General features: G+C 47.9%; 1 pseudogene; it reads right to left on the bottom strand.

Annotated features, from left to right (window-relative positions):
- Positions 1-622: 622 nt before the first annotated feature.
- Positions 623-15412, bottom strand: LOC134348737 (uncharacterized; annotated as a pseudogene).
- Positions 15413-23893: the final 8481 nt, after the last annotated feature.

A 23893-nucleotide genomic window follows, 5' to 3' on the forward strand; every position in this document is an offset into this window, starting at 1 on the left:
TACCTTGGTATGTTATGTTTAAATTACATTGTTTGTAGTATTTTTTTTTGTATTGATATCTTCTGTAATTTTATTATATTCTAACAATGTATTAGTGTCTATATGGCTTACTTTTTTGTATACTTATTCAATAAAAAGATTTAAAAAGAAAGAAAGCGATGGTGAGGAGGTGAGTAATTCCATAAGACGGGGGCAACAGATCAACCAAATCCACATTCACATGGTCGAGACACCGCTCCAGAACCGCGAAAGGAGCCTTGGGGTGTTGATGCACCTTCGCGCGTTGACACACTAAACAAGGACTTAGCCCAGTCCCTGACATCCATCCTAATCCCATGCCACACAAACTTTTCTGTCACCAGATTCTGCGATGCCCTCCGGCCCTGGTGAGAAAGCCCGCGGACTGCATCGAAAACGTGCTGCTCCCAGCTCGCTAGGTCGCCCTATTGACACATCACACAGAAGTGAAGCAGCGCTGTCACTGAACGCAACATCCACCAATTTCAACCCTGTGTCTGCCAAACGCAGAGCCTGCATGCTTGGGTCTGAAACCTGGTCTGATGCCATCTGAATGTAGTCCACGCCCGACTAGACAGCACCAGTGAAGGACCAGGCAAGGCAGTCAGCCGTGAGGTTGTGCCGCGTCGATTGTCTCATGTTCAGGTGAGGTGAAGTCGTCCAGCCACATGGTCGCAAAGGCCCTCTTGGTGATGGAAAACACATTGTCAGCCTCTCTCGCTACAGCCCGGAGGTCTTTGGGAGGAGAACCAGCCAGAGTCGGTCGCACCTCACCTGGTAGCTGTTGCAGGAAAAGCTCTCTGAAGATGAAACACAGCTGATGCCCGCCAGGGAGGGACAACGTGTGGTCCATCAACTCCGACGGTGTGGAGCCGCCTAAGCTGGGCAGTGACCAGAGCCGATGGACGCACTCCGAAAGTTCAGAAGTTTCTAGAAGCAGTTGCTCAAGAACCTCGTACCTGCCGACTTCCATGGGGTGCAGTACGATGCTCATCGCCCTGGTCACCGTAGAGCTGTCAACGATGTAGTAATATTTCATGTTGTCTTGCGGAATTCCCCGCAGTGCTAACTGGGCCTCTAAGCGAATCAAACGGCGGCATGTTCCTGCCAGAATTCAGGGAGCTTGAGAGCAACGGCATTCACAGTCATGATTGTAAAACAAACCAAATCACACCGGAATCATCCAGAGGAGATCGGGGTCACCAACGTAGGAGTGTCGACAAATATCGACACGAGTGTAATTACTTCTCACATACACTTCATTCCCCCAGCAAACACAGTGAACTTACCCTTAACAGTCTGGGTGAATTCTGCTGAATGAGATTAAGGAGTCCCTACAATATATGGTTTGATGAAGCATTCTTGCTCGTTTAAATAATTCATTACAGGTTACTGTATAAATACGTGAATTGTAAATGTCATCACACACCCTATGATACGTGCACACCTTGCTAAAAGTGAACACGGTTAGACCCATGTTCCTGAACTCCCGTATCTTCCTTTGAATTAGTTCAATACTTTGAAGTTACAAAACATAACAGTTCCCAATTAATCTGCTTGTAGATTTAAAAAAGGTTAATTTCAAGCTACTGCAAAGCCTTGCTGTTGCCTAAATCTGTCATCTCCTTCACCACTGTTACCAGCCAATATATCCATGCTCCTCCAATTCCAGCCTTTAAGCATCTCTGGCTAATTGTTTCAACTCTGGCAGCAGTGGTGTTATCTGTCAAGGCCCTAAATTCTGGAGTTCCCTCCCTAAACCTCCACATGTCTCTTACGTGAGCTTAGAGTACAAAGTCAGAATTATACAGCACCAAAACAGACATTTCAGCCTGACTTGTCTATCCCAACCAAGTTGCCGAACTGATCTAGTCCCATTAGCCTGTGTTTGGTACATGTCCAAGTCTTTACTATCCAGCTACCTCTCCAAATGCCTTCCAAGTGTCTGAACTGATACTACAAACTACAGACTCACTTTGTAACTACAACTCATGTTCCCAGTATTGTACTTATTTGCACCATTTCACTTCTTTTGTCCGATTGTTGTTTGTCAGTCTGTAGTTTTTCATAAAATTCTATTGTATTTATTTTTCTCCCTGTAAATATCTGTAAGGAAATGAATATCAAGGTAGTATACAGTAACATAGGCTTTGAAAATAAATTTACTTTGAACTTTGAACTTATTTTTTCTTACAGTCAATAGTGGTGGTCTCTGTTGAGATTGTGGCTTCAAGTTAGTTGTATTTTTAAGTTCATACAGATGGTTCTGGGAGCAGAAAGGGGAATCAGGGGTCAGGTTAAGGTTTAAAAGACAGTGATGTTTGGAAGTTAAAAGTCAGATTAGATTCGAAGAATATGGAGGAGTTAGAGGTCAGGCCTTCACTCTACGTTTGAAGTCCAGCGACATAGACGTAGGACATCTGTGGATGTTGATCTGTCCCATGTTGGTGGGTCTTGGGATTGGATCAAGGCAGCAAGAAGTCAGTCAGTTGGTGAACCCGAAGTTTGGAGTTCCATCATCTGCTTGTCTGGGGTTTGATACTGATCAGAAATGTGGAAAATCAGAATGTGATGGCCAAAACCCGGACAGTGGATTTGAAGGACTGGAGGCCTGGAAGCCTGTGCTGGGTTTAGAAGACTATCTATGTGTGTGGCTGGGTGGGAAGGAGGAGAGGGGCTGGTTTTGCTGCTTGTTGTGTCTGTGTTGATGCCAGAATGCGTGGTGACTCTTGTGGGCTGCCCCCAGCACATCCTTGGGTGTGTTGGCTACCAATGCAAACAATGTATTTCACTGTATGTTTTGATGTGTATATAATAAATAAATCTAAATCTGAATCTAATTGTAGAAGGACTGTGGGAAAGGGTGTTACAAAAGAGAAAGGGGAAGGAATTGTCAAAACAAAGTTCAAATTAAATTTATTATCAAATTATATATATGTCACCATATACAACAATGGGATTCATTTTCTTGCCTTTACACAGTAAATCCAAGAAAAATAATAAAATCAATGAAAGACCACACCTAGAGCACAGACAAACAACCAACGTGCAAAAGACATCAAACTGTGCAAATACAAAAAAAAATCGTTAAATATTGAGAACGTAAGGTGAAGAGTCATTGAAAGTGAGTCCTGTGGGAAGAGTTCAGTGATGGAGTGAGTGAAGTTATTCCCTCTGGGTCAAGAGCCCGATGGCTGAGGGGTTGTAACTGTTCCTGAACCTGGTGGTGGGCGTTCTGAGGCTCCTGTGCCTTCTTCCTGATGGCAACATCAAGAAGCGAACATAGCCTGGGTGGTGGGGGTCCCTGATGATGGAGGCTGCTTTCCTGCAACAATGTTTTGTGCTCGGGGTGAGGGGGACTTTACCCCTGATGGACCAGGCTGTATCCTCTACTTCTTGTAGGATTTTTGGTTCAAAGCTTTGGTGTTTCCATGATGCAGCCAGTCAATATACTCTCCACTACACACCTATAGAAGTTTGCCAAAGTTTTAGACAAAGTGCTGCCGTGCTTTCTTTGTGATTGCATTTACATGCTGGGCCCAGGACAGGTCCTCTGCAATGATAACACCGAGCAATTTAAAGCTGCTGACCCTCTCTACTTTTGATCCCCCAATGAGGACTGGCTCATGGACCTCTGGTTTCCTCCTCCTGAACTCAATAATCAGCTCCTTGGTCTTGCTGACATTGCGTGAGAGGTTGTATTAGTGGTACCACTCGGCCAGATTTTCAATCTCCCTCCTATATGCTGATTCGTCACCACCTTTGATTCGACCTCCAACACTCACAGTCGGATAAGATTAATCCCATTGTTGAGTCACATGAAAAGTACTTTCACTGTTGAATATTTCAGGAATCGTTTATTATTCATTAATTATGCATTGCAGCTGGTTAATTCTAGCCCAGGACATTCCACATGAATGTCTGAGAGAGGTTTGCTGCATCATAAAGGTAATAATTTCCTGTTAGATGTGGAAGTTCAGCTGTGTTCATGTCTGTCCAGATAAGCAGTGATTGCTTTAGTTATCACAGCCCCTTTCTAGCTGAGAGATTGACAGCTTTGATTGTATTAAAGGGATTATTAATATCTGGTTTGAAACGGCATCTCCAACCATAAAGAAGAACTTGCTGCTCTCGTTCAAACCTCTTTCCCACCTTTCCTAAAGCCACTCCTTATAAAACAGCAGAAACATCGTTAACACAAGAACGTCATTGAGTCATAGACACTACAGCACAGAAACAGACCTTCTGCCCACCTGGTCCGTGAGGAACTGTTATTCTGCCTAGACCCATAGACCCTCAGTACCCTTCCCATCCATGTACTCCCAAATTTCCCCTAAATGTTGCAGTCAAACCCGCACACACCACTTCCACTGGCAGCTCACACCACGGTCAGGGTGAAGAAGCTCCCCCTCAGTTTCCCTTTCAGTATTTCACCTTTTCCCTTTAACCTGTGATCTCTGACCCAGGCACAGTGGAAAAAGCTTACTTGTATTTACCCTATCTATACCCCTCATAAGTTTGTATATTGATATCTTGGTCATGAGGAGACATTGACACAGTAAACATTGAAGAGTTGACTGAAAGGATTCGAACACAGAACACTGAACAGCACAGGCCCTTCGGCCCACGAGGTTGTGCCAACCTTATAAACCTACTCTAAAATCAATCTAACTCTTCCCTCCTACATAGCCTTCCACTTCTCTATTATTTATGTTGTTATCAAAGAGTTTTTAAAATGTCCTTAATGTATCTGCCTCTTCCACCACCCCTGTCTAGGTGCTCCACACACCCAAAACTCTGTGTAAAAAGATTACCTCTGACATCCCTCCTATATTTACCTCCAATCACCTTAAAATGATGACCCTCATATTAACTATTTCAGCCCTGGGAAGAAGTCTCTGCCTGTTCACTCTATCTATGCCTCTTATCATCTTGTGCTCCTCTATCAAGGTCACCTCTCATCCTTCGTTGTTCCAAAGAGAAAAGACCCATCTTGCTCAGCCTTTCCTCATATGACAAGCTCTCTAATCCAGGTAGCATCCTGGTAAATCTCTGCACCATCTCTAAAGCTTTCACATACTTCCTATAACGAACTGAACAGAATATTCTAACCAGATTTTTATAGGGCTGCAACATGACCTTGCAGCTGTTGCACTCAGCCCCCCAACTAATGAAGGCCAACACCTCATATGCCTTCTTAAGAGAAAACCTTTTGTTCGAAGGTGAGAGACTGTGTAGTGCTGTGGTTTAAAAGGCCCTGGATGTCCCTGTACACTGGTCACTCCAGGCGGAAGAGAAGGTACTGTAACAAATGAGGGCCAATGTTCTGTTAGTCATTAGGATGAGGAGAGTAATGAGGCCTGATTGTCCTTAGTGACACCACACTTGGAATAATCTTCTTGTCTCACAAAGGACAGAGGAAGAGTAGTGCAACTTCTCCAGGCTGTTTCAGAGAATGAAAGGAGATTCCATTAAAACTCACAAAGCAGTAAATGTTGAGTGGCTGAATGCAAGGTGGGTATCTACCCCTCCCCCTACCCAGCTGTTTTAGAATAGGAGATAGATTACTTATGGCAAAGATGCAGAGAAATTTCTTCTTACTGTGGGTGGTGAATCTCTAAAATCCTCTTCTCTTGAGGACAGTGGAGGCTGGAGCACTGCATCCATACAACGCAGAGGCTGACAGATTTCCAGCTACTGAAGGAATCAAGAGATATGAGGGTAGTTCAGATGGTGCTGACGGTTGGGAAGGATGCTATCGGATGGCATGGTGTAGCAGTGGATAGAGCTGTTAGCACAGACCCAGAGACTAGGGTTCGATTCTGACCTCTGGCACTGTCTGCAGAATTTGAATGTTCCACCTTTGTCCATGTGGGCTTCCTCCACATCTAAATACACGTGTGTTGGTAGGTTACCCTGCCATTACAAATTGCCCCACTGTGTGGGTGAGGGGTGGAATCAGGGAGAATAAAATAAGAAGAGCTTAACTGAATTGTTGATGATTGACATGGATGGTTGATTAACGTGAATGGTTGATGATTGATCTGGATGGTTGATGATTGACGTGAATGGTTGATGATTGATGTGGATAGTTAATGATTGATGTGGATGATGATTAACGTGGATGGTTGGTGATTGATGTGGATGGTTGATGATTAACATGGAGGGTTGATGATTGACATGGATGGTTGGTGATTGACGTGGCTGGTTGATGATTGATGTGGATGATTGATGATTGATGTGGATGGTTGTTGATTAACGTGGATGGTTGATGATTGACATGGATGGTTGATGATTAACATGGATACTTCGGTATGAAGGACCTGTTTCCACATTGAGGGACCCAACCACTCCAACAGGCAACCTTGATCTGAATGAATGGTAGAGCAGGTTCCAGGGAGCAGATGGACTCTCCTTGCTCCAGTTTCTTACATTAGGGCAGGGTGGTAGACCTTGTCTCCGTGAACTTTAGAAAGACCTTTGTCAAGGTCCTGAATGGTATGCTGGTCCAGTAAGGTTAGACTACATGAGATCTAGAGTGATACAAAATTCATTTGGTGGGTTAGGTGAGAAGATGGATCTGTGCCACAGGGATCAGATCATGAGTGTCATAAGGGGGCGCTGGGAGCGGACCCAAATGCAAGACACAGACACTGAACTACTGGGGACTGGACTGGACTAGAGTCAGGGATGGGACTGTTCACACACTAGGAGCTGTGACAGGAACACAGACTTGGGCTAGGACTTTGGCTGGGAAAGCGGGACCAGGACAAGGAACTGGGAACTAGGAACCTGGGTTTGGCCTCCGAGCCAGAGACTGGACAAGAACCCAGAACCTGGGTCTTGACTCAGGCTCGGACCCTGGAACTAGTCGAGGACATGATGTGGCAACAGTACTGGACATGGCTTGGGTTTTTAGAGGCTTGGCTACAGGACTAGACGAGGCTTGGGTTCTTCAGGGCTTGGCTATGGGACTAGGCGAGGCTTTTGTTCTTCGAGGCTTGGCTACAGGACTAGACGAGGTTTGGGTATGGACTCCAAGCCAGAGACTGGGCAAGGACCCAGAACCCGGGTCTTGACTCGAGCTCGGACTCCAGAACTAGCGAAGACATGACGTGGCTACAGGACTGGATGTGAGACTCCTGGACAGGACGAGGGAACTCCACCACAGGGCTGAGCAAGACACATGGACAGGATGAGACACAAGGACAGGACAAGAACACAAGGCCTTAACTTGGTTTTGGGAGACAGGAACCTCTGAAGCCTTGCCATGTCCCTAGTCCAGGCTCCTTGTTCCCATTCCTTGTCTGGGTTCCGTGTTTGTTGTCCATGTGATAGCCCAGGCCCTGCTTCCTAGTCTCGTCCAGGGCTCGTGTCAATGTCCAGTGTCCTTTCTTCCCCACTCCCCTTGCTTTCTTGTCAAACCTAGTCCTGTTCCTAGAACCTCAATGACTGTGTCTTACATTTGGGTTCGCTCCCATTGCCCCCGTATGACAGAACAGTCCAGTCAAGCATGGATCCAGCGACACAGACACTGTTGTTTTACTCTCGCCATCCTGGGTTCCCTCCTGTTGAATGCTCCCCCCCCCATCTGCCCGTGTAGTCCATAGTCTGGGGAAGCCTTTTGGGTCATCAGGAGGCTCCCATAGAGGAGTGGGGGAAGGGTACTATCATGGTCCGGTCCGTGAGGTCCGCATTCCGGTTCATGGTCCGGTCCATATATCCTTGTTCCAGGTTTTCCTGTTTTCTCTCTTGTTCTGTTGAGTGCCTCAATTGAGGCACCTGATTCTCATTTTGGGCTGGCTACATAAACAGCTCCTGGGTCCAGCTTCATTTGCTGGACTGTTCCTTTCCCCTCCCTTTCCTCCGGAAGCCTTGCCTGTAATGCCATCTGCTTTGTCTATCCCGCTTGTTATTTGGAAACATAGAAAAAGTACAGCAAAATACAGGCCCTTCAGACCACAATGCTGTGCCGAGCATGTACTTACTTAGAAATTACCTAAGGTTACCCATAGCCCTCTATTTTTCTAAGCTCTATGTACCTATCCAGAAGTCTCTTAAATGACCCTATCGTATCCACCTCCACCACCATCGCCGGCAGCCCATTCCACATACTCACCACTTTGCGTAAAAAACTTACTCCTGACATCTCCCCTATACCACTTCCAAGCACCTTAAAACTGTGCCCCCTCTTTGAATATTTCTTCAAGTATTTGGACAGATTTTTCAGGAAAGATTTGAAGAAACCATGCTGACTACAGCATATTTTATCATGTGCCCCCAAGTACCCCAAAACCATGTCCTTAACAATCGACTCCAATGTCTTCCCAACCACTGAGGTCAGGCTAACTGGCCTATAATTTCCTTTTTTCTGCCTTCCTCCCTTCTTGAAGAATGGAGTGACATTTGCAATTGTCCAGTCCTCTGCAACCATGTCAGATTCTATTAATTTTTGAAAGTTCATTACTAACGACTGCACAATCTCTTTAAGCCATCTCTTTCAGAACCCTGGTGACTTATCTACCTTCATTTTCCCAAGCATCTTCTCCCAGTAATAGCAACTGCCCCTCGCTTATGGTTTTTTAGTTACCTTCTGTTGGCTTACAAAAATTTCCCACTAATTTTTGCTATGTTAAATGCCCTCTCTTTGGCTTTTATTTTGGTTTTGACTTCCCTAGTCAGCCAGAGTTGCATCACCCTGCCTTTAGAATGCTTCCTCTTCTTTGGGATGATCTTCCGAATTGCTCCAGGAAACTCCATCCATGGTTGCACCGCCATCATCCCCGCTAGTGTCACTTTACAGTCAATTCTGGCCAACTCCTCTCTTGTGCCTCTGTAATTCCCTTTACCCCACTATAAATACCGATAGATCTACTGTGGCTTCTCCCTCTCAAATTGCATAATAGTATTCGATTATACTATTATCACTGTCTCCTAAGGGTTCCACTACCTTAAGCCTCCTCATCATACCCGGTTTAATACAGAGCACCCAATCTAGAATTGCTGATCCCTTAGTGGGGTCAACCACAAGCTGCTCCAGAAAAGCCAGCTCAGAAGCATTCCACAAATTCGGTCTTGGGATCCAGCATCATCCTGATTTTACCCATCTGTCTGCATATTGGAATCCCTGTGTCTAATGTTACATTGCCTTTTTGACATGCTTTTACTATCTCCTGCTGCAATTTGTAGAATACTTTTCAGAGGCCTGTAAATCACTCCCATCTGTTTCATTTTACCCCTGTAGCTTCCCAACACAAGGATTCTACATTTTCTGATCCTATGCCACCTCTTTTTAAAGATTGGATTTCATTTTTTTTACCAGCAGGGCCACTCCTCCTCCTCTGCCCACTTGCCTGTTCTTTCCATAGATTGTGTATCTTTGGATATTAAGCCCCCAACTACAATCATCTTTCAGCATGACTCCGTGATCCCCACAACATCATACCTGCCAATCTCTAACTGTGCTACAAGATCATCTATGTTATTTCGCACATTTCGTGCATTCAAATAGAACACCTTCAGTTCTGTATATGTCACCCTTTCAGTTTTGTCCCCTTTTTACCCTGCAACTCATCCCACTGACTGTAATTTTGCCCTATCATCTGCCTTTCCCTCCTGAATGTCAATATACACTACCCCTGCTTGTAAACCAACATCCCCAGCCCTATCATTCCAGTTCCCTTCCCCCTGCCAGGTTAGATTAAACCCTCTCCAGCTCAAGTAAACCTGCTGCAAGGACATTGGCCCCTGGGTTCAGGAGTAGCCGATTCTTTCCCAGAAGGGATGCCAATAATCCAGAAATCTGCCCCTGCAGTGGTTGCTCAGCTACACATTCATCTGCCAGATCATCCTATTCTAGCCCTTACAGGGGCATGGCACAGGCAGCAGTCCAGCGGCTGTTACCTAGGAGGTGCAGAGTCCATTGTCCACAGCAACGATCTGGATGAGAATATAATTGGCATGGATAGGGAGTTTGCAGATGACATCAAAATCGATGGTAGGGTGGAGAATGAAGAGTGTTATCTATGATTGCAAGATCCAGATCACTTGGAACGGTGGACAAGAGAAATGCAGATGGAATCTAACTCAGATAAACTCCAAATGCTGCACGTTGGAAGTTTTCAGATTTTTTGCACTGAAAAACACCACAGTCTATGGATGTGCAGGGAGCAGAGTGTGTTATCACCAACGTAGCATCCCACAGTGTTCAACAAAACACAGCAGTGTAACGAACAAGAGCAAAACATCAAATCCTTCCTCACACTGACTCATTCACACACTCACACTCACACAGACACACACACACACACGGACATACACTCACACACATTCACACACACACAGACAGACTCATACAGAGGGACACACACTCACACACACAGACTCACTACACACCACTCACACAGACTCACATTCACACACCACACACACAGACACACTCTCACACACACTCACACGCCACTCACACTCACACAGACTTACACTCACACGCACAGAGACAGACACACACTCATACAGACTCACAGACTCACACTCACACCCACACACCACACACAGACAGATGCACACTCACATACCACTCACACAGATAGACTCACACAGATTCACTCACACACACATTCACACCCACTCACACAAACACACACTCACACTCCACTCAAACTCACACACACACTCACACAGACTCACACACACAGACAGACTCACTCACACACACACTCACATACACTCACACTCACACACTACTCACACAGACACACGCTCACACACCACTCACACAGACTCACCACACACACCCTCACACTCACACAGACACATACACACACAGGCAGACTCACCACACACACAGACTGAACTCACAGACACACAGACATGACAATCCACACACAATCCTCCCACACTAGCACAGTCCACGCTACACTGACTCACAGGCATTGGGACGTGAACATCCCCTACAGATCTGCAGACCTTGCCCATCAGGATTCACCTTTCCAGCTTCTGATCAAACTTCAGGTTTGATGTTTGGTATCAATTCCCTGATGATGATGAATGAGGACCCAAATCAGGTGCCAAACTCCAGTCTCTCCAGTCACTGGGACCGTGAAACACTAGGCCTCACACTCCAGTCTCTCCAATCACTGGGACCCTGATCACTAGGCATCAAACTACAGTCTCTCCAGTCACTGGGAACCCAAAATGCTAGGCCTCACACTCCAGGGTCTCTGATCATTGGGACCTTGAACACTAGATATCAAGCTACAGTCTCTCTGATCACTGGGACCTGAACACTAGGCCTCACACTCCAGACTCTCCGATCACTGAGACTCTGATCATTAAGCCTCATACTCCAGACTCTCCAATGATGGACAACCCACACTAGGCCTCAGACTCCAGACTCTTCAATTACTGGGACCCTGAAGACTAGGCCTCACACTCCATAATCTCAGGTGACAAGAACCCTGAACACCAAGCCTCAACCTCCAGTCTCTCTGATGACTGGGGCCCCAAACACTAGGCCTCAAACTCCAGTTTCCATACACTAGGACCCAGAACATAGGTCCTGAACACTGGGCTTCATACTCCTGACTCCCTGATGACTGGGATCATAAATCTAATGTCACAAGCTCCAAGCTTTCTGATGAACAGGACCCTGGACACTGGGCCTTAAACTCTAGTCTTCAATGATGGGGAACCTGAACACCAGACCTCAAAATTCAGACGACTAGAACCCCAAACACAAGGGCTCAAAATCCAAACACACTAAAGACGGGGTCCCTGAAAATAGCTCTCTAACTTCAGAACCTTTGATGATGGGGACCAAAAGAACTAGGCATCAAACTACAGACTCTCTGATAACTTGGACCCCAAACACAGGGCCAGAATCTCCAGAGTCAACAGTAACTGAGAACTCAAAGTCTGGGCCTAAAACTCCTGACCATCAGTTGACATGGACCCAGAATATTAGGCCTCAAACGCCAGTCTCTCTGATTGCTGGGACCCCGAACACTAGGCCTCACATACCAGCCTCTCCAAAGACTGACAACACAAACACTAGGCCTCACACTTCAAAATCTCCAATGACTGGGACCTCAAACAGTAGGACTCACACTCCAGATTCTCCGATCATTGAGACCCTGAACACTAGGCCTCACACTCCAGACACTCAAATCACTAGAACCCCAAACACTAAGCCTCACACTCCAGTCTCACCAATGACTAGGACCCTGAACACAAGGCTTCACAACACAGAATATCCAATCACTAGGACCAAGAACATTAGGCCTCACACTACAGTCTCTTCAATGACTGGGACCCTTAATCACTAGGCCTCACACTTCAGACTCTCTGATGACTGACATCCCAAACACTAGGCCGCAGACTCCAGCATCTCCAATTACTGGGACCCTGAACACGAGGTCTCAAACTCTAGAGTCTATGATGACGGGGAACCTGGACACCAGACCTCAATATACAGACTCTTTGATGACTAGAACCCCAAACACAAGGCTCAAACTCCAGACAGTCTAAATACACGGTCCATGATTATAGTTCTCAAACCTCAGACCCTCTGAAGACAGGGACCAAAAACACTAGGCCTCAAACTACAGACTCTCTGATAACTTGGACCCCGAATACAGGGCCTAAACCTCCAGACTCAGCGATGACTGGGAACTTGTCAACGGGGCCTAAAATTACAGACTGTTAGTTGATAGGTGAAACACCTTCAATAACTCCAAAAGACTGAGGTTTGGTAAAATACTGAAAGGCTTTTATTCGCTGTACAATACCACTTCCACAGTGAGTGTCTGCCCTGGGACTGAGGGGGAGGGGCAAGGCGAAACACCTTTATACAGGACTCTGTGGGAGGAGCCACAGGGGCAGTCAGCAGAGGGGTGTGACGTGTCAGTTAACCCAGTTACAACATATATACATGGTTTACCACATTCACCCCTCCTTTTTTTAAGAAAGAGTCCCGCGGGGTGAAGTGACTGACAATATTTACAAGAGGTATATTTACAGGTTAAGTCTATCAGGCGGTCGAGTCCGTCGCTGTGATCTACGTAGCACCGGCGATGGCGGTTGTGCTGGCTCCGGCCTGACTTCAGGTGCCAGCACGTTAGATGTCGGTAATCCCTCGTGCGTGTACGTCGCACCCGGTATGGGAGTGTCGTGTGGTGTCTGTATAGGGTTTGGGGTGCACGGTGTCTCATAGGTACATACATTGGTGGGTACGGGGTCAATAGTCACCACGGAGTGTTCAGGGTAGGGGCCCGGTGCTCCTGCGGGCACCAGGTCGCGGATGGAGACCGTGTCCTCCCGCCCATCAGGTAAAACCACGTAGGCATACTGGGGGTTCGCATGAAGTAAGTGAACCCTCTCGACTCTCGGGGAGTATTTATTGCTCCTCGCATGTTTCCGGAGCAGCGCTGGCCCCAGGGACGTCAGCCAAGTTGGTAGGGTGGTCCCAGTGGTCGATTTTCTGGGAAAAGAAAAGAGCCACTCATGAGGGGTGGCATTGGTGGCCGTGCATAACAGGGAGCAGATGGAGTGGAGTGCCTCGGGAAGGACCTCCTGCCAGCGGGAGACCAGCAGTCCCTTTGACCTGAGGGCTAAGAGTGTGGCTTTCCACACTGTGTCATTCTCCTTCTCTACCTGTCCATTCCCCCGGAGATTATGGCTCGTGGTCCTACTGGTTGCAATTCCCCTAGCCAGCAGGTATTGGCGCAGCTCGTCACTCATAAACGAAGACCCTCTGTCACTGTGGATATAGCATGGGTATCCGAACAGAGTGAAGAGCTTGTGCAGGGCTTTTATAACTGACGTGGTAGTGGTGTCGGGGCAGGGGATGGCAAAGGGGAACTGCGAGTACTCGTCGATAATGTTAAGAAAGTACACATTGCGGTCGGTGGAGAGAAGGGGGCCCTTAAAGTCAACACTCAGTCGCTCAAAGGGGTGGGTGGCCTTGATGAGTGGTGCCTTTTCAGGTCGGTAGAAGTGCGGTTTGCACTCTGCGCAGACTTGGCAGTCCCTGGTCATCGTCCTGATCTCCTCAAGGGAGTAGGGCAGGTTCCGGGCTTTCATGAAGTGGAAAAGCCGGGTGACCCCCGGGTGGCAAAGATCTACATGTAGGGTGTATAGCCGGTCGATCTGCACGCTGGCACGTTCCCCGGGATAGGGCATCGGAGGGCTCGTTGAGCTTCCCAGGCCTGTACATGATGTTATAGTTGTAGGTGGAGAGTTTGATTCTCCACCTCAGAATTTTATCATTTTTGATTTTGCCCCGCTGATGATTATTAAACATGAATGTGATTGAGCGCTGGTCAGTTAGCAGGGTGAACCTTTTGTCGGCGTGATAGTGCCTCCAGTGCCTAATAACTTCCACTATGGCTTGGATCTCTTTCTCCACTGCGGAGTGCCGAAGTTCAGGGCCTTGAAGAGTACGGGAGAAGAACGCCGCTGGTCTTCCAGCCTGGTTGAGGGTAGCAGCCAGCGCAAAGTCAGAGGCGTCACTCTCTACTTGGAAGGGAATGGCCTCGTCCACCGCATGCATTGCTGCTTTGGCAATGTCCCCTTTTATGCGGTTGAAGGCCGCGTGGGCCTCAGCTGAGAGGGGGAATGTGGTGGACTTGACCAGGGGGTGGGCCTTGTCTGCGTAGTTAGAGACCCATTGGGCGTAATATGAAAAGAAGCCCAGGCACCTTTTGAGGGCTCTGAGGGTATTGGGAAGAGGGAGTTCCAACAAGGGGCGCATACGGTCAGGGTCGGGGCCAATGACTCCATTCTCCATGACACACCCAAGGATAGCAAGTTGGGTGGTCCCGAATACACACTTGTCCTTGTTATAGGTGAGATTGAAAGCTTTGGCCGCTTGGAGAAATTTTTGGAGGTTGTTGTCATGATCCTGCCGGTCGTGACCGCAGATGGTGATGTTATCCAGATATGGGAGCATGGCCTTCAGTTGGCACTGGTCCACCATCCGGTCCTTTGCCCTCTAGAAGACAGATACATCATTTGTGACACCGAAGGGGACGCGCAGGAATTGATAAAGCCTGCCGTCCGCCTCGAAGGCAGTGTAAGGGCGGTCCTCCCAGCAGATGGGGAGCTGATGGTCAGCGGATTTTAGGTCTATGGTCGAGTACACCTTGTACTGTGCTATCTGATTGACTATATCCTCGATGCAGGGTAGCGGGTACACGTCGAGCTGCGTGAACCTATTGATGGTCCGGCTATAGTCCACGACCATCCTATTCTTCTCCCCGTTCTGAACAACCACCACCTGCGCCCTGCAAGGACTTCTGCTTGCCTCAATGACCCCCTCCCTGAGCAGCCGCTGCACCTCCGACTTAATGAAAGCTCTGTCCCCCGCGCTGTACCTCCTGCTTTTAGTTGCCACAGGTTTACAGTCAGGGGTCAGGTTGGCGAACAGCGGTGGGGGAGGGATCTTGAGGGTGGAGAGGCCGCAAGTGGTGTCAGTAGTGCGTTAGTTGGCATGGTGTTGGGTGGGATGTGCGGGTCGGTGTGTGTGGGTGGTCAGTAGCGGAGCATGTGACGTATTCCTACAAACTTGGGATTTACGACGGTAATTGGCGGGAGGGGCCCATCATACTCCATCATCACGTTTTTCAGGTGGCTCTGGAAGTCGAGCCCCAATAGCACAGGGGCACACAGTTGAGGCATGACCAGCAACGTAAAGTCTCGATATTCTGTGCCCTGCACCACTAGCGTCGCTACACAACCCCCCCGGATGTCTGTTGTATGCGACCCGGAAGCCATGGTGACCCTCTGACTTACCTGCCGTATCATGAGTCTGCAATGCTGCACCGTGTCCAGGTGGATAAAACTCTCTGTGCTGCCTGTGTCAAACAGGCAGCTTGTCCTGCGCCCCTCCACCAGGATGTCCATCATTGACCTTGCGAGCTGGTGGGGAGCGCTTTGGTCGAGGGTCATGGAAGCCAGGGTGAGGTCGCTGTCTTGGTCCGGCGCGGTGGGGTGCCCGGTGAGCACCCGTTGGTCGTAGGCGGTGGAAGGTGGCGCTGACCAAGATGGCCGCCCCCATGTCTTGCACGTGGTGGCAGCATGCTGGGAAGATGGCGGCAGGCAAGATGGCGATCCCCACGTCTCGCACGTGGTGGCGGCGTGCAGGAAAGATGGCAGCAGGAAAGATGGCGGCAGGCAAGATGGCGACCCTCACGTCTTGCACGCGGCGCTGCTCGATCCCGCTCGCGGTTTTGACTTACAGACCTTGGCGAAGTGGCCCTTCTTTCCACAGCCGGAACAGGTAGCTTGTCGGGCCGCGCAGCATTTCCGGGGGTGCTTCTCCAGTCCGCATAAGTAGCACTTCGCGGACTCACGACTGGCGGCAGCCGAGGTCGATTCGCCGGCGGGTTGCGGGGTCTGCGGCGCCCATGAGGCCATCATGGGATCGCGTGCCTGGAGAGCCTCAGAGTTGTGCAGAGCAGCCTCCAGCGTATCAGCCAGCTCCATCGCCGAACTTAGGGTAAGATCGGCTTTTTCCAGCAGCCGCTGACGCAAGTACACTGACCTGGTCCCCATGACGAAGGCGTCTCTCACTAGGAGCTCTGCATGCTGCGCCGCCGTCAGCTCCTGGCAATTGCAGGCCCGCACGAGCATCTGTAGTGCCCGGACAAACTCAACACTCGATTCCCCGGGCTGCTGTTGCCATGTCGCTAAGCAGAGCCGAGCATAGACGCTGTTTATCGGCCGCAGGTATTGTCCTTTGAGTGCGCTCATCGTGCCGTCGTAGTTCGGATGATCTCTGATCAGCGAATAGACCCGTGGACTGACCCTGGAGAGTAGAACTCTGCGCTTCGTTACGGGGTCAGTCGCTTTAATCTCCTCCAGATACGTTTCGAAGCAGGCCAGCCAGAGTTCGAAAGCGTTTCCAGCGTCAGGCATTTGCGGATCGAGGTCTAATTTGTCTGGTCTCAATGCGTGTTCCATGTTTTAAAATGTACAGTGAATAAAATTGAAGCACCTTCAATAACTCCAAAAGACTGCGGTTTGGTAAAATACTGAAAGGTTTTTATTCACTGTACAATACGACCTCCACGGTGAGTGTCTGCCCCCGGACTGAGGGGGAAGGGCAAGACGAAACACCTTTATACTGGACTCTGTGGGAGGAGCCACAGGGGCAGTCAGCAGAGGGGTATGTCCGGACAGTAACCCAGTTACAACATATATATATGGTTTACCACAATAGGGACCCAGAATACTAGGCCTCAAACTCCAGACTCTGTAATCATTGGGATCCCAAACACTAGGCCTTACACTCCAGTATCTCCAGTCACGAGCCACCCAAAACTCTAGACCTCAAACTCCAACCTCTCCACTCACTGAGACCACAAACACTAGGCCTCACACTCCAGACTCTCCGTTCGCAAGGTTCCCAAACAGTAGGCCTCAAGTTACAGTCTCTCCAATCACTGGAACCTCGAACACTAGGCCTCAAACTCCTGTCTCTCCAGTCACTGAGATCCAGAACACCATGTGTCAGATTCAAGTTTCTCCAATGACTGACACCACAAACACTAGGCCTCACACTCCAGACTCTCTGATCACTAGGACCCTGAAAACTAGGTCTCAAACTACAGTCACTCCGATCGCTGGGACCCTGAAAACTAGGCCTCAAACTCCAGTCTCTCCAATCACTGGGATGCCGAACACTAGGCCTCACCTTCCAGACTCTCCAATGACTGGGACCCTGAACATTAGACCTCAAATTCTTGACTCTCTGACAACTTGGACCCCAAACACAGGGCCTAAATCTCCAGTTTTCAGCGATGACTGGGAGCTCGAATACTAGTCCTCAAACTGCAGACCATCCGATGACAGGGAGCCTGAACACTAGGCCTCAAACTCCTCCGGTTTGTTTGATGACTGGATCCCTGAACACTAGGCCTGAATCAAACTCCAGACAGTTTGATGTCTGGAACACTGAACACTAGGCCTCAAACTCCAGACTCTTTAATGACTGGGACCTGGCACACTAGGCCTCAAACTTCAAATATTCTGAAGACTGGAACCCTAAACACCTGGCCTCAAGCTCCAGACTCTGTGATGATTGGGACCCTGAAAACGAGGCCTTGAGCTCCGGTCCAGCCATAGGACTTACTGGATGCGTCTTCCAGTATAAATAGCTGTGCCCTGGAGAATGGTTTAGCACAGGGGTTCCTGGGGATTCATATGCATTGTTCCCTGAAAGTGAACACACAGGTAGATGGTGACGTAAAGAAGATTGGGTGCCTATATTATTCAGGTCACTAGGTACAATAATCTTACCAGCATATAATAATTTGGAGTATTGTTTGCCCTACTGGTAATCTAGCAACAGAGAGGGTGTCATATTCTGGAAAAGTGCAAAAATCTCACAAGGATATTACTGGGATTGGTGGGGTTGGGTTGTAATGGGAGCGATCATATAAGCTCATAGTTAAAAGTTCAAAGGAAATTTATTATCAAAGTATGTAACTGTTGTCATCTACCAGCCTGAGATTCATTTTCTTGAAGGTATTCACAGTAAAACAAATAAATACAATAGAATCAATTAAAAACTGCAAAAACTGACAAACAGACATGTAAATAAATATATAGACATATAAATATTTAAATGAATAAATAATACTGAGAACATGAGCTATGGAGTCCATGAAAGTGAGTCCGTAGGTTGTGGAATCAGTTCAGCATTGAGGTGGGTGAAGTTATCCCCGTTGGTTCAGGAGTCTGATGGTTGAGGGGTAACAACTGTTCCTAAACCTGGTATTGTGGGTCCTAAGGCTTCTGTACCTCCTTCCTGATGGTAGCACTGAGGAGAGAGCATGGCGGGATGGTGGGGGTCCTGCTTTCCTGTGACAGAGCTCCATGTAGATGTGCTTAGTGGTGGGAGGGCTTTTCTTGTGATGGACTGGGTGTTCTATTCACTACTTTCTGTAGACTTTTCCATTCTACGTCTTGTGTTTAAAAACTCTCTCCTTCCTCCAAAATATTCCCTGTAGGTTTCCGCAAACAAAACGAGACAGATGGAGCTTCAATGAGGCCACTCTCAGGTTGGAGGAACAACACCTCATAGTCTGTCTCGTAGCCTACAACCTGATGGTATGAGCATTGATTTCTCTTACTTCCAGTAATTTCACACCTGTCTGCCTTCTCTCTTTTCCACTCCTTATTCTGGCTCCCCCTCACCTCTCCTCTTCTCCTCATCTGCCCATCACCTCCCCTGGTGCCTCTCCTTTCTTCCATGGTTCACTGTCTCCTCCAATCAGATTACTTCTCCTTCAGCCCTTTACTTCTTCCACCTATCCCCTCCCAGTTTCTTACTTCATCCCGCTTCCCCACTCACCCACCTTCTCCTCTATCACCTGCCGTCTTGTACTCCTACTGCCTCCCCTACTTTCTGAATCTGGCTCTTCACCTTCCTTTCCAGTCTTGATTGAGGCTCCCTTTATTCCTCTCCATAGATGCAGCCTGATCTGTTGAGTTCCTCCAGCATTTTGTGTGTTTTATATTTGATATAGAGTGCAGCACTCCCTCAGTTTTGAGATGGAGGTGAAAGTCTTTCTCTTACGTCCTGCAGCTAAAAAGCATTTACGTAATGTGCCTTATATCTTGCAATCTTCAGAGCTTCGAATTGACAGCCTGCTGTACACGGAGAACTGATGGAATTGAACTAATAATTAACCATCTGCAGGCTTTTCTCTTTGAATTGTCAGATTTCCACACAGACACACAGACACACACACTCACAGACACACATATACACACACACACACACACACACATAGACACACACACACACACACACAGACACATACACAGGCACATGCACACAGACACACACACAGACACACACACGTCCACATACAGACACACACACACACACACACACTCGCACACACACACAGATACACACAGACACACACACATACTTATACACATACTTATACATATACATACACATACACAGACACAGACAGGCAGACACACACACACACAAACACAGACACACACACAGACATAGACACAGACACACACAGATACACGCGCACACACGTACACACAGACATAAACATACACAGACACACACACACAGACATACACACAGACACACACAGATACACACACGTGCACATACAGACACACACACAGATACACACACACATATACGTATACACACACATACACAGACACACACGCATACACAGACACAGACACACACACACAGACATACACACAGACACATACACACAGACACACACAGATACACACACGTGCACATACAGACACACACACAGATACACACACACATATACATATACACACACATACACAGACACAGACAGACAGACAGACACACACACACACACACACACACACACACATATATATATATATATATATATATACACAGACACAGACACACATGCACAGACATACACACAGTTTTGGTCTCCAAATTTGAGGAGGACATTCTTGCTATTGAGGGAGTGCAGCGTAGGTTCACGAGGTTAATCCCTGTGATGGTGGGACTGTCATATGTGGAAAGATTGGAGTGACTGGGCTTGTATAAACTGGAATTTAGAAAAATGAGAGGGGATCTGATTGAAACATATAAGATTATTAAGGGATTGGACATGCTAGAGGCAGGAAGCATGTTCCCGCTGATGGGTGAGTCCAGAACCAGAGGCCACAGTTTAAGAATAAGGGGTAGACGATTTAGAACGGAGTTGAGGAAAAACTTTTTCTCCCAGAGAGTGGTGGATATATGGAATGCTCTGCCTCAGAAGGCAGTGGAGGCCAATTCTTTGGATGCTTTCAAGAAAGAGTTAGATAGAGCTCTTAAAGATAGTGGAGTGAAGGGATATGGGGAGAAGGCAGGAACGGGTCACTGATTGTGGATGATCAGCCATGATCACAGTGAATGGCGGTGCTGGCTTGAAGGGCCGAATGGCCTACTCCTGCACCTATTGTCTATTGTCACATACACAGACACAGACACACACACACACACACACACACACACACACACACACGGTGCAGCCATCTGCATGGCTGACTTGCAAAATGAAGTTTTTGACTGTATCTCAGAATCAGGTCTAATATCACTAGCGTACGTCGTGAAATTTGTATGTTGATTGGCAGCAGTAAAATTAAAAACATAATAATAGAGCAAAAAGAGAGATAAATGGTAATTACTGTAAATGTATATATATATATTAGTTTAATTAAATAAGTATTGCAAAAATAGAAATGAAAATGTAGTGAGGTATGTAGTGTTTCCGTGTTCAATATCCATTGGGAAATCAGATGGCAGAGGGAAAGAAGCTGTCCATCATTTGACAATAACGAACTGTTTACCGATTACCCAGTTGCACTTGGAACATTTGAGCAGATTTGTAAATGGAAAGTTCATACCCATCTGAAAGCCGCAAGAGGGGGGACTGCTAAGTAGATTTGGTAAGTTGTCACACACAGTGAGAAGTTTATCTTGCAGTCTGTCCACACAGATCAACTCATTACTACAGTGCATTGAGGTAGTGCAAGTTAAAACAATAACAGGGTGCAAAATAAAGTGTCAACAAACAGAGAAAGTGTAGACAATTAGGCACAATTACAAATGAGAAATTCATCAGTTGCTGGAAATCCAAGCAACACTCACAAAATGCTGGAGGAACTCAGCAGACCAGGCAGCATCTATGGAAAAAAGTACAGTCAATGTTTTGGGCCAAGACCCTTCAGCAGGACTGGAAAAAAGATGAGGAGTCAGAGTTAGAAGGTGGGGGAGGGGGAGGAGAGGGGGAAACACAAGGTGATAGGTGAAATTGGGAGGGGAGGGGTGAAGTGAGGATCTGCGAAGCTGATTAGTGAAAGAGATTCAGGACTGGAGAAGGGGGCATCTGATAGGAGAGGACAGACGGCTAGGAAAGAAAGAAGTGGGGAGGAGCACCGGAGGGAGGTGATGAGGTGAGAGAGGGAAAAGGGGATGGGGAATGGTGAAGGGGAGCGATTACTGGAAGTTTAAGAATTTGAAGTTCATACCATCAGGTTGGAGACTACCCAAACGGAATATAAGGTGTTGTTCCTCCGACCTGAGTGCAGCTTCATCGTGACAGTAGAGGAGGCCGTGGACTGACATGTTGGAATGGGAAAGGGAAGTGGAATTAAAATGGGTGGCCACTAGGAGATCACACCTCTTCTGGTAGACAAACTCACAGGTGAAGTGTCGCCCCAGCTGGAAGGATTGTTTGGGGCCCTGAATAGCAGTCAGAGATAAATGCCAGGAGGGAGATCAGTGGGGAGGGATGAGTGGTCAAGGGAGTCGCGTAGGGAGTGATCACTGCAGTAAGCAGAAAGTGGGGGGGTGGGGAGGAAAGATGTGCTTGGTGGTAGGATCCTGTTGGAGATGGCGGAAGTTACAGAGAATTATGTGCTGGATGTGGAGGCTGGTGGGGTGGTAGGTGAGGACAAGAGGAACCCTATCCCTGGTGGGATGGCGGGAGGATAGGGTGAGTGCAGACTTGTGCAAAATGGAAGAGAAGTAGTTGAGGTCAGTATTGATGGTGGAGGAAGGGAAGCCCCTTCCTTTGAAGAAGAAGGACATTTCCTTCATTCTGGAATGAAAAGCCTCGTCCTGAGAGCAGATGTGGGAGAGATGGAAGAATTAAGAGAAGGGGATGGTGTTTTTACAAGTAGCAGAGTGGGACAAAGTATAGTTCAGGTAGCTGTGAGAGTCCGTGGGTTTATAATAGACATCGGTGGATAAGCTTTCTCCAGAGATAGAGACAGAGAGAGGGATCAAGAAAGGGGAGGGAGGTGTCAGAAATGGACCAGGCATATCTGAGGGCAAGGTGGACGTTGGAGGCAAAGCTGCTGAAAGAGAAGGAGGAGGAAGAGAGAATGTCTGAGGAGGGTGGGCTCTTTGATTAGGCTGGCTGCTTCACCAAGGCAACTAGAAGAATAGAGAGAAAAGGACAGGATCTTGTCAGCATTTTCTGTGGAAGGAAATTGCCTTTTAAACTCACGAGGAGCATAGGCCATCAACTTTTTGCTGTTGATGTTTCTGTAGCAGGCAATTTCTTTTTGACAAGGTCAAGTTGCTAGCTCGATGCTCAACCCAGCACAGTTGGAAAGCGTGCCTGGGGAGCCGGCTGTGTTCGAACTCGGGAGCCTTCACTCCGAAGTCCGCCGCTGATGCCACTACGCCACCAGCCGGCTATTTTCTGTGGTAAATTGTGTGAAATTATCTCCACAAACAGTGAAAGGGCGAGTGATGGTGGGGCAAGTTCAGGGGTTGAGCCGAGATACTGCGTTGCAGCTGGGGTTCTGATGCCCGTATAGCTGGCCTGGAAGTGGATCGCTGTGGGTGCCAACATGAGATTCAGTGCCTGTACAATGGGCCCAGGTGCGATGTTTGATCTATCTGGGCACCGAGCTGGCCTGAAGAGCTTGAGAGTTGCTTCAGGCTGGGCGATGGAATCTGGGCCCAGAGCGTGTCACTGGACAGCATGTGGTCTAGGCCCAGACTCTTTCGCAGCAGTGGTGCCTGGGTCCGAGAGTGAGTTGTGATATGCTGTGTAGACAATTTAAATGCCGGCTCAGATCTTGTTTTCTCGCTCTCTTTGATCTTCTCTCCTCTCCCTAGGATGCCGGAACCTTTTGCTTTGCAGTCGTTGGGTCAATTTAAATCCGGCCCAGATAGACTGAAAAGAAAGGTCGGGACAAGAGCTGATTTCGTTTGTCCTCTGAGAGGGTAATCTCCATGGCATTGAGGCTCTGACGATTGCCCGGCTGCTGTGCTCCGAGCCCGCTAAAATGATGAGATGGTATGCTAGGCTTTGGGCCTACTCCAGGCTGCTCTGGG

The sequence above is a fragment of the Mobula hypostoma genome, chromosome 6 (assembly GCF_963921235.1).
Source record: "Mobula hypostoma chromosome 6, sMobHyp1.1, whole genome shotgun sequence".
NCBI lineage: Eukaryota > Metazoa > Chordata > Chondrichthyes > Myliobatiformes > Myliobatidae > Mobula > Mobula hypostoma.